This window comes from Octodon degus, unplaced genomic scaffold (genome assembly GCF_000260255.1).
Source record: "Octodon degus isolate 3935 unplaced genomic scaffold, OctDeg1.0 scaffold00035, whole genome shotgun sequence".
Lineage (NCBI taxonomy): Eukaryota > Metazoa > Chordata > Mammalia > Rodentia > Octodontidae > Octodon > Octodon degus.
This window is the reverse complement of record NW_004524611.1, coordinates 10,783,740-10,791,313: the sequence shown is the minus strand read 5'-3', so window position 1 is coordinate 10,791,313 and position 7,574 is coordinate 10,783,740.

Here is a 7,574-nt window from a genome sequence, read left to right as displayed (position 1 = left end):
ATAGGCATTTTCCTGACCTTATGTACACTATTTTCCCTCCTCAAGGAGCTTGCTGGGTTCCTCCTCCCGGTACTGCACCTTAAAAGCTAAAGACAGCGAAATGAAGCAATGGCAGGGCACCTCCTTATCTCTTGTCTGCCAGCAATCACTGTTCTTTTAATACAGTTGTTTTATGTATTATGTCTGAATTTGTTTTACGTGTTTCTGGAAGGATATCAAATCTCATCTCTGTCACTCCACCTTGGGCAAAAGCAAAAACCCTACAAGAAGTTCCAAATGGTGCCACAGCCTGGCTGTGGACCTCACAGCAAAGAGGTCAGAGCTCAGAGGGTATCAGCACCCAGGAGAACGTCTCCTCTGCAAGGCTTGCCTGATACAATGAACAGCAATCAGCAATCTTTCTTTTATTTTGTACTACTAGGAATGAAACCTAGGACATTTGGAGACAAGGTCTTGCTAAATCACCTGAGCTGGCCTGAAACTTTATAATCCTCCTGCCTCAACCTCCCAAAGTACTGGGATTACAGATGACAACCCTATACCTGGCATGATAAGCAATTTTATCAATCATATTTAATCCCATTGGCGATATGAGAATGCGCATCAATATCTTCTCTTTATACTCATACTGGCTAAAGAAAAAGGAGAAAAAGAAAGCTCAAATTCTTATTTAATATAGTGTTTGTTTATTTTTGCTGCAAATAGCTCATTGAACCAACATTTTAATTTCAATAATTTATTATGACTATCATATGACAGAATGACATCACTTTCAAAATGACTTTTAAAACAATAATACTGGGAATAACTGAGACTACCTAGCCCTTATAATTTGCAAAGCTATACTATGTACATTACTGTATTCATTGACTTTACCATTTCTGAGACAAAATACCAAACACAATCTCAAAGAGGAGAGCTTTATCTTGGCTCACAGTTTCAGTGGATTTCATTCATGGTTAGTTGGCTTCAAGGCAGAAGCAGGCTAGTGAAAGGGTCTGGCAGGGAAAGCTGCTCTCCTCATAGAAGTGGGGAGTCAGGAAGAAAGAGAGAGACAGACAGACAGACAGAGATGGAAAGAGAGATGGAAAAAATAAGCCTTCAGGTCACTCCCAAAGTGACCCACCTCCTCCAGCCAGGCCCCACTTGATCAAAACCGTAACACTTGAAGTATTTCTTAGTCACATACAACTACATATGCATAAGTTTGCATGTATAGGTACTAAGGTTTGTAATAGTTATTGGAGCTGAAGTTTGCCAACTAGAGGTCAGCAGGTCAGCCTCAAATGCAGATTATAATTTACCTCTAACATACAATGCACAAATAATTGTAGACTCTAAAAAATTGATGGCATGCATAAGAACTTGGTGTCTGTTCTAAATTAAGTAAATTCAGAGAGACAAAATGACAAAGCGTAAAACTTCTGATTGGATCTTGCTTTTTAAAAAAAATAATAAAAGATATTTTAGGATAAAAATTGAATATTATGAATACCAGAGATTAAATAATATCAGAAAATTTTATAAATGCCACAGCTATGATCATGATAATGCCATTTGTATGAAAATATTCTTATTCCTAGGACATAATTTGGGGTAAAATGTCATGACCATTACAACTTTATTAATTTCTTATTTTTAGTGTGTGTGTGTGTGTGTGTGTGTGTGTGTTGGTACAGGGACTTACTATGCAGCTTGGATTTCTAGCAATCCTCCTGTCTCAGCCTGCCCAGCACTGGGATTATAGATGTGTGCTACCACGGGCCAGCATAGCATGCAGTACTGGGGATCGAACTTGAGTCCTTGCACTTACCAGGCAGGCACTTAGATAGCTAAGCTATCTCCCCAGCCTGCTTACACCTTTAGAACGGTTCAAGAAAATATGTAGATATTCACACATACGTAATAACGCAAATATGAGAAAATAGAATAATTATTAAGTCAAAGTGGTAAGTACCCAGGAATTTCATGTATGATTCACTCAATATTTCTATGTCTCTAAAAATTATAAGGGCCAGCCAAATAGCTCAGCGGATTAAAATCCTTGCAGGCACAGCAGGCCCAGGAGTTCCATCCCTGGGCCTGCTGTGCTGGCCCCACCCCCGGAGCATGCTGAGATGGTAATTGAGACTCGGTCTGGTGCTGTGCACCTGTAATCCCAGTTCTTGGGATGCTGTAAACAGGCAGATCACTATGAGTCTGATCTAGTAGTGAGACCCTGAACACCTTGCAGATCCTTCTCTAAAATACAAAAAAAAAAAAAAAAAAGATAATAAAAATTTGGAAGCAAAGTAATCATGTTAGACTCTGAGATGGGAGGGGGAAAAAAATCTATGTATAGACAGGGTCTGACTGTACCCATCCCCACAGGACTTGAGATATCACAGTAGTCTAAATATTTCTTCCTTACAGTAGCCACACACAATCTCAAACGCAGGTCAGTGGAATGCAAAATGCATTAGCTTTCAACCCAAAACCTATTTGGATTAAAATACTGTTAACATGAGTGAGCTAGCATTTGTGCAAATATATTTGAATGCTTCAAGCCCTTGTGGGACATCAATAGGAATTCAGCTACGTTGTATTGCAGAGACCCACTTCCCAGTAGCCGGAAAGTGAGAAAACAGGTTAATAACAACCTTAACATGTAATTATGTTTTAAAATGTACAGTTAGTTCTCATTATTGCTGGTAGCCAGGTTGTATAAAGTTGCCAAGAGCCCTGCATTAGCGCATACTGAACCACTGCTCCTGGGAGAAATATGTACATATGGCTACACATCTCACAAAGATTACAATCGTAAATTCTAAAAACAATCCATCCTGGTAGATTGCAGTGACTTTATTTTACAGGACAGAAATTGAAGCTTAGAAGTGCACCATGATCTGCCTACAGCCATCCGCCAATAAACGCTAAATTGCAGATGCCCGCCCTATCCATCCAGAGTCGGACCTTCTCACCCTGCTGTGTAGTTCATGTCTCCGAGACAGCTAGGACAAGGAGACCGAGAATTGCCTTGCTCCACCGCACCTGGGAGCTTGACTGTTGGGCGGTTCCAACTTGATGTCACTCTCTGCCTGTCTTCAAAGGACCATGAAAATGCAGGAAGCATTAATTTGGGAGATTACCAATAAATTGTAGCACCCTGGCTTATTTGCAAATACAGAATCTGTAAGTAATGAGGAGCGACTACAATTTACAATCTTGAACTTCTCTCTTAAATTTTAATGGCCACTATGTAGGTTAAATTCATTTTTGTAAGCTTAACTTTGTGTACCCCAGGGAAAGTGCTCAATATATCTTTGATAAATAACTGAATAAATATAAAGTTAGAATCTCAAACCCAATAGTCAGTGCTTTACAGATAAAACAACTCAGAACCAAAATAAACAGGGCCACACAAAGCTCACCTCTAATTCCTAGTAGGCTCCACCCACTCAAACCAACACTGGGTCAGCCCTTTGCAGAAACGCTGAAGCTCAGATTTAGGCAAGGACTTCAGCGCTTGCGGAGAAATTACAAAATGAGCTGTATACATAAGGAAATGGTAAATAACTGCTTAAGCACCTGAATGGTGCCAGTTTCCATTCCACTACGGAGAAGAGCAGATTGCAGCTTGTTAGTGCTGTATATTAAGGGTGAGTAAGTACACAGCTTAAAGTACAAATGCTAGTGCTGCTGCAGCGCAAATTGTGTATCAGTGAACAATCGCTGCTTTTCTCCCAGAGTCTGTTAGTGACCCATCACTGTCACCTGTATTTACTCTGTACACAGAGAGCCACCCGTGTAGTCACAAGCCTCTTCTCTCCCATGATAATCCCACATAAGAACAGATCAGGCAAAGAGGGAGGAGGTGGCTAAGATCAAAATGCATCCGGGCCGGGGAGATAGCTCAGTAGAATAATGCCCTTGCCTGGCAAGCACAAGGGCCTGAGTTCAATCCCCAGTTCCACCAAAAAAAAAAAAAAAAGCCAAAGAAACAAAAGGTGATGCAAATGTAAGTAAAATTTAATTCTAACATAAAGGGAGTTTCAAAAAACCAGATGAGCTTAGCAGCAGCAGCCAAAGAACTGAGTGAAGATGATGTTACTCATGTGCATGAGGATTTAGAGAAAGGATCAAAAGGTCTCAGAGGAAGTAACACTGGTGTGTGTGTGTGTGTGTGTGTGTGTGCGCGCGTTTAAGAAATATAGTCAATGATCATATTAAAAAGACCTTATTACAGTGAAAGACACACAGCCAAGAACAATAGAACAAGAGGGTTAGAAACAAAAGGAAGTACTTTGAGTGTTTTCAAGGGAATTAATGGCCACATATCTTTTACTGGAATAAATTAAAGGAGCACAGATATTTCAAGACATTGAACCACAAAGTGTAAAGTGTTGGAAGCTGACTCAGCCCACTTAGAAAGCATTACACCGTTCGTTCTAGGTTCACCGTAAGGCTCACTACGCATCATAATTTGTACCAAAAGAAAGCACCGCTCTAATATCTCTTGAGAAAGTTTAAGCAAAAATGTAAACTATTTTAACTCTCAAAACTTGAAAAGTTTTAGAGGATGAGGTACCAAGCAAGTGTGCTTTTTTCTTTGCATTTCTAACTGACAGAAAAAGAACTACATTCTTTTTAATGTAATCATTGACTATATTTCTTAAACACACACACACACACACACACACACACAATTACACACCAGTGCTACTTCCTCTGAGACCTTTTGAGCCTTTCTCTAAATCCTCATGTACATCAGTAAAATGTTCATTAGTAAAATGTTTAAAATTCTGACACAAATTTTTCAAGTTCCTCAAACAATCATAATTTTCCGCCACCCCCTCTGCAGATGGCTTGGCCTGGTCTCGGCATGCGTGTTCAGCGGTTGCTTTATGGTCCCCACTGCAGAACACGGACTATATCTGTATCTGCAGTGATAAAACATTATGCTATCCTATTGCAATTCTGGTCACTAAACAAAGCAGAATAATAATAAAATAAAATAAAATAATTCCCTTTTCAAAACCTACCATATTTTCCATGACAAATTTTTGTGCATTTCTGTAAAACAAGTAGCGTTGCAATGAATTAAATGCAGAGTAACTTTTGCTAGAAAACTGTATTTTTCTTAAAGAGAAATGTGCAGCTCTGACATCAGCTAAGGAAAAAAAAAAACTGCTTAACTATTTACACTTAGGAAAGAAAGAATTGAGTCCAGGCTTGGTGATGTACATCTGTAATGCCAGCACTGGGGACACGCAGACAGGAGGACCGCAGCAAGGTCAGGGCCAGCCTGAATTACATAAAGAGACCATCTCAAAACAACAAAAAAATGAAAGAGCACATGAGAGTTGGTCAATACATTGCAGAAGCCAGGGAGGCACAATCCCTTCTGTTCATCTTAAAATTATTTCCTCCTCAGAGCTATAATTTCACCCACTCGCCAGCCCCTAATTCCTTAGTGAAGTGGAATGTGGTTTGATGGAGTTAGGAGAAGGGGAACTGCCTAAATTAGTTTCCTGTTGCTGTGACAAAACATCTGAGAAAATCAGCATAGAAGGAGATTTGGCAAACTGTAGGTATGTGCATTCTACCAACAAGTGGGCCTTTCGAGGCCACTTAAGATCCCAAACGTAATGGGAAATGACTCTATCCGTATGTTATCAGCTTCATGAGGAATAATTCATATGCCTACGGGATCCTTATTTAAAGTGTACTATCAACGTTTTTTTGTATGTCCAGAGTTGTGTAGCCATCAACACCACTTATTTCAGAACATTTACATCATCCACAAAAGACACACCGTAACCACAGGTAAATCATTCCCCATTGCTCACTTACCCCGCCACCTGCCACCTCTGCCCCGACCCTGGCCACAGACAATTACTTACCTGCTTTCTGTCTCTATATATTTGCCTATTCTGGACATTCTCAAAAATTCTTCTTATCTAATTAGAATTGTATGTCTTCTGACCAACATCTTCCCATTTCACTCTTGCCACTACCACTCAAGCCTCTGGTAGTCACAGTTCTGCTCTCTCCTATGAAAGAGCTTTTTTCATTCTATACACGAGTAGAGTTTACCTATTTGTTTGTTTGCTGGTACTGGGAATCGAACTCAGGACCTTGTACTCCTCAGGCAGGCACTGCGCCGCTGGGCTATAACCTCAGCCCAGAGTTTATCTTTTTGTGCTTGGCTGGCTTAACATAATGTCATCCAGATGCATCCAGGTTGTAGCACGTGACAGTGTTCCATCCATTCTGTGGCTGAATGGCATTCCACTGTGTGCATGTGACACATCTTCTTTATCCATTCACATGTTGACTGATATTAGGGTCATGCCATGCCTTGGCCATCATGAGGGATGCCGCGGTGAAGGTGGGCTTGCAGATATCGCTGAGATAATGCTTTTCTTTTTGTTGGTTCCCCACACACACACACCCACCACCGTGGGATTGCCGGTGCACACGATGAGGTATCATGAGGAAGGAACAGCAACTGGGACAACCAGCAACATTCAGGGCAGGTAGCACCACAACCACCAGTGTGGCCTTTGGAGAAGTGGGAGAAAGACAGAGTCACTATAAAGAGCAAGATAGGAAGTATTTATCACTCAATTAATAAATGGCAGTGTGACCTCAAAAAGGTAGAGAAAGTGGAAGCCCTTGGTTGCTTGCTGTGCTCCCCATAAGACACCTTCTTGGCTTTCAAATTTTCATGACAGAGCCCGCAGACATGTGCTAGGAATCCACACGTGCTTCTGGGCAGACTCACACCAACTCTGCTGCTTAAATATCCCACCTGCCACTTGCCACCTGCCAAAGCCAACTGTCTCTTTCCTGTCCAGATCCCCTGCCGCAGCCACCAAATGGGGACGCAGTGCTCAGCTCTCGGCTTAGACAGGAAAGCAATCACTAATGTGCCCCTCCTTCCCCAGCTTGTGGGGCTCCTACTGGAGTTCAAAATACCACACACACACACCCTTTGCACCCTAGTAGGGAGGAAACAGCTCTGAAAATCCCACTGTCCCTCCTGCTCCGTCACTTAAAAATCTCCACATTCCCTGGATGCAACCAAAGCTCTCTTCCATCAGAAGACTGATCCCAATCTAAATCAAATTATTGGCCAGGGGGACAGCTCAGCAGACTAAGCGCCTGCCTGGCAAGTGCAAGGGCCAGGTTCCGTCCCCCTACTACATGCCATCTGGCCTTACCCATGGAGCCAGCCACCAAAACCAGGCAGGGTGGTACATGTTTGTAATCCCAGCACTGGGGAGGCTGAGACAGGAGGAGCACTATGAGTCTGAACTGTGTAATAAGACTCTGTGCCAAATAAATATGCAAGCAAGTAAATAAATTAATACCTTCAAGGTATGGGCATAAAGTGTACATGAAAGAACAAATAACTTCATGTTTAAATTTGGACCCCATCTTCAAAGCATCTTATTATACATATACAAATATTCCCAGTTCTGAAAGAAAGAAAGAAAGGAAGGAAAGGAAAGGAAAGGAAAGGAAAGGAAGAAAGAAAGAAAAGAAAGAAAGAAAGAAAGAAAGAAAGAAAGAAAGAAAGAAAGAAAGAA